The sequence below is a fragment of the Stenella coeruleoalba genome, assembly GCF_951394435.1.
Source record: "Stenella coeruleoalba genome assembly, chromosome: 6".
NCBI lineage: Eukaryota > Metazoa > Chordata > Mammalia > Artiodactyla > Delphinidae > Stenella > Stenella coeruleoalba.
The window spans coordinates 110,790,776-110,802,266 of NC_137151.1; positions in this window are offsets into that span (position 1 = coordinate 110,790,776).

Sequence of the window (11,491 nt, forward strand, 5' to 3'; positions counted from 1 at the left end):
GTTATATATATACCTATGTTCCCATATCTCTTCCCACCTGTGTCTCCCTCCCTCCCACCCTCCCTATCCCACCCCTCCAGGCAGTCACAAAGCACCAAGTTGATCTCCCTGTGCTATGCGGCTGCTTCCCACTAGCTAGCTACCTTACGTTTGGTAGTGTATATATGTCCATGCCTCTCTCTCGCTTTGTCACAGCTTACCCTTCCCCCTCCCCATATTCCTCAAGTCCATTCTCTAGTAGGTCTGTGTCTTTATTCCTGTTTTACCCCTAGGTTCTTCATGACATTTCTTTTTCTTAAATTCCATATATATGTGTTAGCATACGGTAATCTTGAATCTTGAGAGCTCCTTATAGACTTTAGAAAAATAGTCAAGTGATAGTGTGACTTGCTGCCTCTCCTGACCCCATCCCCTCTCTCCCACCGCGGAAATCCTTTCCTTTATTCGTTTTCATCTTCCGTTCCCCACCTGTTTCTCGTCACCCCTGCATCAGTCTGAGGTCCCCAGTGCCCCTGCTGCCCTCTCCCTGACCAGGAACCATACCTGACCAGGAACCATACCCCTTGCAGCAGTGTCTGGAGTTCCAGACTTTTCTGGATCTCTTCTCTAAAGGAGAAACTTCATGTTCTCCCCTCAGTATCTACGCTTCCTACTGAGTGACAGCTGGCTAATCAGATACATTCAGGCTGTTAATTTTTACTAATGGCTTAATGAATGTATTCCTCCCAGGTAACACATTTGTATTTTAATCAGGGCTTTCTGGAGATGGTGCATTAGTTACCACAAGGGAACAACATTAGTGGAAGGAATGCAGGCCACATTCTGGGAGTTTAAGAGATATTTAGAGTAAGAAAAGCTTCTGAACGCTGCTCAAATTACTCTATAAAAATGGCCATCCTTGGGCTTCCCTGGTGGCGCAGTGGTTGAGAGTCCGCCTGCCGATGCAGGGGACACGGGTTCGTGCCCCGGTCCGGGAAGATCCCACATGCCGCGGAGCGGCTGGGCCCGTGAGCCATGACCTCTGGGCCTGCGTGTCCGGAGCCTGTGCTCTGCAGCGGGAGAGGCCACAACAGTGAGAGGCCCACGTACCGCAAAAAAAAAAAAAAAAAGGCCATCCTCTTGTACTTTCCACTGACTCAGACCAGTATTTCATGGCCACTTTGCTCAGATGTGTAGGAAGCCTCATGCGTTGTGTCATGTCTCTTCCATTTACAAGCTGTGTGACCATGGGCATGTGACACCGCATTTCTGGGGCTCAGCCTCTCCCCAGGGATTGCAGGGATACGGGGAGATCAGGGTGTAAAAAGTCTTCTGCATATTAAGGTCTCAGTAAACGTTCCTTATTTTCCCATCGAAGTGCAACCCAGACCTCTTACGTTTAGGATAAGAAATTTTCGTCTTGGTCTTATGCAGAACACATTCATTTATTTAGAAGGTAAGACTTTATTTTATTCTCCATAAAGTAGCTCAAAGAGACAATAATTGGAATCAGAGGAGTCAATGATATAAGGGACATTAGAAACTATTGAACTTACTTCTTTTATTTCCCAGACACATGGAGAGGGTAACTCGTTTATTTAGGGTTGCCAGAGGTCTAGTTAGTGGCAGATCTAGAGCTAGGAAGCAAGCCTTCAAATACCCAGTCTCTGCAAGTCAACAAGCAAACAAACAGCACATTTCCTCCACCGAAACTTCTATACCAAAGAACATGCTGAATCAAAACCCCACATTTGGAACAACATATGTAGAGATTTGCTCAGGATACCCCCAAGACCGGTAAGGTTGCACGTTTCATCCTATTTGGACCAGTAAAATGGTCAAGCTCTCAAATCCACTTAGCGAAGCAAGAAAGTAGGTCATAGTGCCGTTCCCATCGTTTAGCGTCTGGTTTTTGTTTGTTTTTTTTTTTTTTTTTTTTTTTTTTTGCGGTACGCGGGCCTCTCACTGTTGTGGCCTCTCCCGCTGCGGAGCACAGGCTCCGAACGCACAGGCTCAGCGGCCATGGCTCATGGGTCTAGCCGCTCCGTGGCATGTGGGGTCCTCCCGGACCGGGGCACGAAGCCGCGTCCCCTGCATCGGCAGGCGGACTCTCAACCACTGCGCCACCAGGGAAGCCCCTAGCGTCTGTTTTTTAAGCCGCTTCTGTAACTAGCAATGAAACCTGCCTTCATCACATTTATTATGGGATGAAAACTGAGCTTCTGTGTGTTGATGGCATAGCTCCGGGGAGTCACCCTGCCCACTTGAACTTTAAATAGACCTCTTACCGCTTATGCTGTATTCATTCCTCCATGCAAAGCACTCTCTCCTCATTGCTGGAGAGCCTAACAAGAAAGTCGCCAGGCACAGCTGCTTCAAGTAGCCCTAGTATTGGGGGTAATAACAACCTAGCCAGCTGCAGGTCTCTCCCCCCCACCCCTCTTTTCAATCCCCATGCAACTGTTTGAGTCTCTCCTTGCACCAGCTTCCCACCCTCCCTTTCAAAAATTACTTTCAGTAATTACTCCAGCTCAAGGATGCTGTCCAATCTAAAAGAGCTAATGAGAACCAGTCCTTCAATCTAAACTGTAATCAGCTTATAGCAAGCTCCCTTTTCCTGTGCTTCATTACTGTGACACAATCTATTTTTCATACCTCAAAATGATAAGGCAGAGTTGGGGGAAAAGAATCCCTCTCTATCGCCAAGCTTGCATGAAAGGGAGATGGGCTTAAGCATGCAGAATTGATTTATTTTCATTCTTCTGTTGCTTTGGTGGTTGCATCTTTGAAAGAAGTTAATATTGTATTTTTGATTTGGCCCTAAGAACAGCAGGGCCTGACAATCAAGCATGTTTATTACAGCCATGAAGGGAAAAAAAAAAGAGCCCAGGGGAGCTCAAGTGGATCCTGATTTATTTGGACATGTGTAGACTTGGAGCAGAAAGTATTTTAAATTCTGTTGGGGCATCTGTCAATGCTGTCTTTATCTGAGTGTTTGTTCTCCCTGACTGTGTATGATTGTTACCTGTAACCCAATTATTAGCTACGTACCTGCCTTAGTTTTTATGTGCCTGTGTAAACTCTTCATTGTTCATTTCCAGAGAAAGAACATGGAGGGTGCCATCCACAGGGCTTCTCACTGGGAGTTTGGGAAATCTGCTTGGCTAATATTGTAGCATCTGTTGATAAACACCCGGACTATTTTAATCTCCTTTCCAAGTTGATCCTCCTGAGTTCATTTCCAAACTGTCATGTTTTGCCTTGTGTGATTAAAGCTTGGCCCGTCGTCGAAGCGGCTGCATTCTCCTGGCGTGATTTCCTAGGCACAGAGGCTGTGGCAGAGCAAGCCTATTAATCCCACCCTAATGATTAAAGAGGCTGAGGGGCTGCAACATCTGATGGGTTAATACCGGTAGCCAAGGCCTTGGGTTTAATCCAACTCGGGCATCACTTTGAATGAGACAGTTTGATGGGCTTCAGTAAGGCTGGGAGTGCTGTCATGGTCCATTTTAGACTCCAAATACCAGGAAAAGATAAAAGCCAGTCTCAAACAGCTGAACAGCTCCTAAGAGTATGGATGTCAATAACATAAAGATATCAAATGCAGATTGGAGTATTTTTGTTAAATAACTGTTAGCGGGCAGAGAAACCTCACAGAGAACCCCCCTGCACTATTCTACTAATGTCCCTGCCCAAAACAGAAAAAAATAGAATCCATTAGCCAGTTTTTAAAAGTTGTTTTTCACTGCTTTGTCTAAAAATGTGTAAAAGATGAGGTTAAATTAGAAAATCTTTTGCCCCGTCCCTTCATTTGTAGAAAATAAATGCACACAATTCATTTAAAGTGGGAGGCTTACAAGTTTACTCATTAGCCACGATAACCAGTAAGCTGGTATCTCCACTCAAGTGGAATCTTGATCAGACAATCAGGGAAGGTGGTTCTTGGCTGCCTCTCCATCTTCAAGAGCTTGGGGATCCAACTTGCTTTTAAAATTGTGAGGCTGTCAGAGGACTCAGACTGAGCATCTGCACTTCAGGCGAGTCCATAAATTAACTTCTCCTACTTATGGCATTCTGAAAGAATGAAGCTTTCATTGAAATTCACGGTTCGTCTGTTTCAGGAATGTTATGTAACCATGCATGTTATACAGGGAGAATGCTCTACCTCCAGTGTTTGCAGGAGGGAATTTTTTTGCCAAAGCAAGACTTTATGTTATCATCCTCTCCCTCTCCCTCTCCCTCCCTCCCTCCCTCGCTCTGCTCTTTCTTTTTGAGGGTGACCATCTGAGAACATGTAAAGTGGAATGCCTTTACAACTTGGTGCTACGGGACAGAATTCACAGCCTCCTCCAGACTGTTCAATCAGTCCTTTCCTGTTTGAGTGTTAGATTTAAAGGAATTTGAGTTAGCTGGCAGAATATCTGAATTTATACATCACTGTATTATTTTCTTAAGTGGTGTTGATTTGCAATATACAGAGCCCTTCCCATACTTCATCCACCTGCTGAAGAGCATCACAGTTTTGAATTGTACTGCAAGTAAAAACCCCAGTTTGCTGTCATGCATGTAGGTCTTTGCTAAAGATGAAAATGAAAGCACCAGATTGTTTCAGAAATAATATAAACTTATAATCCTGTATAGTTACTTTTATCTTAGCCAACACATACACAATACAATATGCAATAAATCTTTATCTTTAACTGTGAACATTTATGGATACCTTCTGTATGCTAAACAAGGATGTTAGTCATTGAAGATATCAGGCATGGTAACGCTCAGTCCGAAAGCTCACAGTCTCATCCTTGGACTCGAAATAAAGATTTTTCTTGACAATGTTAACAGAAAGGGGAAATAATAGTAAAAAAACCTACTCTTAAAGGGGTGCTTAAAAATAATATTCAGATTATATTTGGGGGACTTACATTTCTATTGGTGATATTAATGAAACTAGTCAGTTTATCAATGACTAGGTATTTAAAGATGTTTGCATTATTTGATGATTAATTTAGGATTACAATTTAATGCTTCTCAAAATAAGCCAGGGAATATGTAAATGATTTTAAAGACCTACTAGCGGCAATACAGTTTCTTAGGGTGTAAAGATACATGAAATGTCCTTATTGTCAAGGACCTTAAAATCTAGTAGAAGAAATAGAAACACTGAAATAAAAGCTTAAATATGGTCCATATACTGTATTCTTAAATACAGTTTAAAATGATGCTAATACATTTTTCAAAGGTTTTTAAATTTAAAAAAAGTTCAAAAAGTTACTTGGAAAATTATATCAATTAGAAATATTTTTGAGTAAACTGGTTGTGAGTTGTGGCAAAAAATGAATTCTGTGGTTACATTATGTTAAGAGCCACATAGAAGGTGGGGAATAAAATCAAGATAAATGCCTGGAGATCCATGTGCTTGGATTTTAGAGCTAATGCTCCATTGTGTTTTTTTTGTTTTTGTTTTTTAACATCTTTATTGGAGTATAATTGCTTTACAATGGTGTGTTAGTTTCTGCTGTATACCAAAGTGAATCAGCTATGCATATACCTATATCCCCATATCTCTTCCCTCTTGTGTCTCCCTTTGTGTTTTATTTTATTTTCCTTTCTCCCATCTTTCTTCCCTCTTCTACCTGCCTCCCTCCAAACTTGGGTGTATCATGTAACTAATCTGTGCCTTTTCCTCTTTAAAATTTCACTTTTATAGAAGAATATTATTCAAACAAATACTTTTTGTTGTAGAAACCAATCTGAGTTCTTAAAAAAGTTTCATAAAATATAATTTTATCATGGTAACCTTATCATTAAGAACATGGTATAACCTTATTTTTGTTAATAAAAGAAGCTGAAATATCTCCTTACATTGTCATTCAGTGTTTTTAATATGAAACAATCGTGGGTTAATATTTCAGGTAGTAGCTTAATGACAATGGAATTTTACTTTTGAAGAATATAGAAATTTTATAATTATAAATGGGTTCTAGTTAGCAAGCTTGCATCATCTGGACGGAATTTAAAAATAATCCTCTGCAGGTTCATTAACCTGACACCCAAGTGTTAGTTATGGATTTTCTCCTCAGGGTCCATTTGATCCGTTGACAAAAATCAGATTTTAGCCTGGTCTGGGACTGAAAATGGTGACTCTGAAAAGGCAGAGAGAAATGAAATTAATGAAACGTTACTTGTTGCTAAGATTTCTAATCTGGGCAATAAATTCACCTGGAGATTAAAAATGGCAATGCAGGGCTTCCCTGGTGGCGCAGTGGTTGAGAGTCTGCCTGCCGATGCAGGGGGCGCGGGTTCGTGCCCCGGTCCAGGAGGATCCCACGTGCCGCGGAGCGGCTGGGCCCGTGAGCCATGGCCGCTGAGCCTGCGTGTCCGGAGCCTATGCTCTGCAAGGAGAGAGGCCGCAACAGCGAGAGGCCCGCGTATCGCAAAAAAAAAAAAAAAAAAAAAAGGCAATGCACCATTGTTTTAGGCCTGGGCAGGGGCACCTAGGCATCTCATATTTTGGTTTCCCACTTGGCATTGCAGGGGTCAGAGTGCACCTCAAATGTGGGTGGCAGGAGATGGTGCAAGAGCGATGGACATGCAGGAGGAAGAAGTGGGAAGAACCCAAGTACCTTGGCTAGTTTTAGAATTCTGCTTCAGGGCAATCAAACCAGAGGTCCACGTGGGTAATAGTAGTGTTAGTAATGCTAGCTCTCACGTGTTTCTTGGTTCCGGTCAAGTGGTGCTTGGGAAGACTTCAGAGAACCGGTGGCCCGTAAGCTGAGAAATCAAAGAGCAAAATTTGAAAATTGGGAGACAGAATAAGAACATTCAGGAAAGAATGTACAGTGCATAAAGAAGAAATGCTTCTGAGGAGTAGTCAATTTACAAATTGCAGAAGCCATCTAAACTTGCTTTATGCATCTACAGTTGACCAATGTGGCAAGGATGCTCTTTTATTTAGGAAAAAACATTAGTACAAAGGAGCATATTAGGGTACCTATAAGATTATTCATACTTACTTTCCACTGTGGAGCTCAATCTGTATATATAGTATTATTGCTGAATATGATATTTAAGGAAAATAGTTGCTAATTATACTATGGACTGGAGGGTGTCAGTACAAATAACAAAATCACGAAAGATTGCTGAGTTCACCGTAATTACTCAAATGGGGAAAAATACATGAAAACAATCCACATAGAATCACTGATTGTTAATTAAAAAAATAATAAGAAGAAAAAAAATCCTCATGAGTCAACCAGAAACGTCACAGTCTTGCAGATTTTCGTCTCTAAGAGGACATTCTCTGTCTGAGTCACACTGATAAAACATGCTGAACAGAGACAGGAAGATGACACCGGAACAGTTTCTACCCCCTGGGGATGTTCAGAATGGTGAAGGAAAAAAAATCATGTTTTTAAATGTCTAGTCTTGTTTTTGAGTTAAAATAAACCTGGAAAGCTATCTTTGACAGGAGAAGCATGTTTTCTCATCATGCAAAGGCTTTTAACCACGTTTCACTCATTAAATTGGAAATGTTTTTAAGCACGGTTTTGGTTTGGAGTAATTTTTGCGTCCCGCAATTGTTCATGGTGAGAAGTGTTATCGTCTGGTGATTAACACATATTTATTGAAATGTTTTCTATGAGCAAAGCTGCGTTGGATGTCATGAGCATTACAGCAATTTATTTCACTTTGAAAATAACTCTCCTAGACTTCTAGGGCTGCATTGGGAAGTTGATGAGTTCTTGCATAAACTATGCTGAAGGAAGCTGATGTAACAAGTGCTATGAGAGCAGGAGGTCAGGATTCCTTGGTGCTGGCTCCAGGGATCTGAGATGGCTTTTCTGGAGGAGGCCTGTTTACTTGTTGAGGGTGTTGTGCTCAAAGTGGTTCATTTGCCTTAGCCTTGGCTTTGACTTTGTGGGGAGCCAGAGTTTGGCCCCAGAATTTCTGTACTTTTCATTTCCTGGGTAGATGGGCGTGGCTGCTTCTTCTTTTTAACAATACATACTCAAAATATCTTAATTCTGTTGCAAGTACTTGTCAGCCAGACCTACACTTTGCAACCGAAGAAAGGCACACAGAAATTTTAGCACACTCATTTTAATGCATAATGAGTTCCTCTAGTCTCTCCTTTTCTATTTCCCTTCATCTCAGCTTCCATGTCTTTCATTTCATTTCTCACCTGCCCACCTGCCATTTTCAGGATGCTTTGGAAAGTAACTACCCATTCACTAAGTTTAAACGTCTCAAGTTCGCTGCTCATAACTTTAAAAAGAAATTATTTGTGATTCAGCTTTCTGTCACATAAATATTACAGATTCCAGATTAGTTGAATCTCTTTCCTGGGTTGCTTAAACTTAGCACTGAATCCTTCCAGGGAGACAATATCGAATAGTGACTACAAATGTAGACTCTTGCGACCCCAGCTTTGTGATCACCTTTGCCACATGTGACCTCCGTCTTTTGACCTCAGAGGAGCTACCTGACAGCTCAGATCCTTAGTTACCTTATTTCCAGTTCACAAAATGAAGACGTTACAAAGGTGAAATGAGATAATCTGTTTAAAATTTTTAGTGTAGTATCGGATAGTAAGTCTTCAGTCGAGTTGAATATTCTGCACCACCATCATCATCATCATTGTCAAGGTGCCAAGTGGTAGAGTGCATCTTTTTGAAACATCAATTGTGCTTGAGGATTTAAGGGAAAGAGTTAATAGATTTTACTCATAAATAAATAAAAGTATCATTTCTACATTAAAACAAATGCAGCCTTATTACAGAACAGAACACAAGTCACATGGATTTCTCAAGATAAAGTACTTAGCAGAATTTTGTACTTGTAGCAGAAAGCCCCTGAAGGAGTCCATTTACTTTCTTCTGCCACTTGGGGTATTCTATTCCAGGGGAGACTTGGAGAGGTGCTGCTATTGGTTAACACAGCAGGATAAAAATGAGCCCCAGTCCTTTCAACTAAGTGTCATAGCTCACTCTCTCAAAATTGCTTATCTGTCAATGTGTTTTACTCAGGAATACATAAATTTTCACATATATATGAAAAAATATATATATATATATATACACATACACAGTGGCAAGTGTGGTGGATTTGTAACGTGTCAACTTAGCTAAGTTCATGTTACATTTCCAACAATTTCTTTCCTTGTATAGTTCTGAGTGAGTGTGCACTGTTGGAGACACTTCTGGGGAGATGTGGATGGTGGATGTGGATGTGGAGTGATCATACTCCTTTCCACTGGAGAGATCAGGGCTGATCATGAGGTACCATTACTGTTCGTTCACACGTGTTGTCATTTACCTGCTGGTTCATCTGGTTGGCACTGGGCAACAGCTGGACCCTCAGTGTCTCCTGCTGGATCTTCTGCTTCTCTTTCTCCAGCTCCAGGTTCATGATGAGAGGCACCAGCCTCTATAGCAGGTACAACTAGATAAATAATTTCTGAGACCTACTGTACAATGAAAATACGGAGCCTCTTGGTCAAATATGATTAAGAATTTCAAGATGGCAACAGCAGAGCATTAAACCAAGCATGAGATCCTCCTCAGCAGGGGACTCTGAGTGACTGCATAGGTCACATGCCCATGAAGCCAACTCTTCCTTCAGGACAGGACACTCCCATCCTCAAGGTATAAGGCTTGGAAATATTGAAAGATCAATGTGATTTCCAGGTCAGTCTGGTAATTCTAGCTTAACCTTCCTTCCCCCACTTCATTTCCATTACCCCAGCTAACTGCCTGGCCTACTGACTCAAGATATGCTGATAACAACCGTGCATGGACTGGATAAATAGTTCCCACAGTTGCCTAAGGTCACAACCCTTGGGGTCATTGAGAAAATAATTTGTAATGCATTTTCTGGGTTTTGTGGTTCAGATGAGGAACCCCCATTGAGAAAGCCTGGAAAGAAGTAGACATTAAAGAGATAATCACACAAGTATTGCTGTTATCACCATTGTTGGTCATCACTGTGAAAGAAGGATCCAGGGCACTCAGATTTCCTTCCTGTTTTATATGAGTGTTGTTTCTGGATTAGACCTGGATTAGGCACATCTCATGGGTAGAAGCCACAGGAGAAGATACCTCTCCAGACTTACTCTTTTTTTTTTTTTTTTTTGCGTTACGCAGGCCTCTCACTGTTGTGGCCTCTCCCATTGCGGAGCACAGGCTCCGGACGCGCAGGCTCAGCGTCCATGGCTCACGGGCCCAGCCACTCCGCGGCATGTGGGATCCTCCCGGACCGGGGCACAAACCCGCGTCCCCTGCATCGGCAGGCGGACTCTCAACCACTGCACCACCAGGGAAGCCCCAGACTTACTCTTATACTTAGCAGAGTAACGGATTAGTTAGAGGCAATCAATCATTGATTTCAAGTTTTGAATAAACTTTGATATCAGTATTTCTAAGAATCTTGATCCTTGGAGTCTGGAAGTCCCTAACTTTCCTTGAATAACCATAGGAATGATGAGGTCTCTATACCACGAAGCCATCCATTCTTTCATAGTATTATTTCAATGGCACCAGTGGAGTTTCTCTATTTTCTCTCATCCCTTCATTGAGCTTTATTTTTTTAATAGTGGGAATAATATTTCAATATCATTAGAAAATCCGAGGCTTACAATGAGAAAACCACTGAAGATGATGAGATGCATGTCAGTCCTCCTTCAAGAACAGGGGGAAACTGGAGGAGGTAGAGCAATGTGCTTTCGCTAGATACAAAGGTTACTAACAGAATAGGGGTGCAGTCAAAGCAGATGTCACCACACTTTTCCTGCAAGGGGTCAGAGAATATATATTTTAGGCTTTGTGGGTCATATGTTCGCTGTTACAGCTACTCAGCTCTGGTGTTGTAGCACGAAAGCACCCACACACAGTACATAAATGAAAGAGTATGGGTCCGTTCCCACAGAACATTATTTATGGACACTGAACATTGAATTTCATATCATTTTCATGTGTCACAAAATATTATTGATTTTTTTCAGCCATCTAAAAATGTAAAAACCATTCCTAGCTTTCAGGCTGCTCAAAAACAGGCAGTAGATTAGAGTCTGCCAATCTCTTTTCTAGAGGCAAACTTCCCTTATTATAAGTTTGACTAAAACTGGCCAGAGTTTATGGTGGGTCACAAGGCACTGGGATCACTGGGGAGCTTTCACAATGCAGAATCCTGGGCCTTAGAAATCAGTATATTGAACCAGTACTCCAGATCAACCTTATGAACAATAAAGTTTTAAAACTATATATGTAGAATTTAAGTAGTCTTTTCTCTGATTCCCCCTCTTTGCGTTTGAGGAGAGAGAATTTGAACACCAGATAATTCTAAAGACTGAGACAAAGCTACACACATAAATATATCTAGAGACATATTTACACATTCATGTTTGCATAATATCCGTCTAGGTGCACAAACGTGTGTGCATAATGATACACGCATACTACATCCTGTATTTCTGTCTATGAACATGCATGACTGTTGGATGCACTGGTGCATGCCC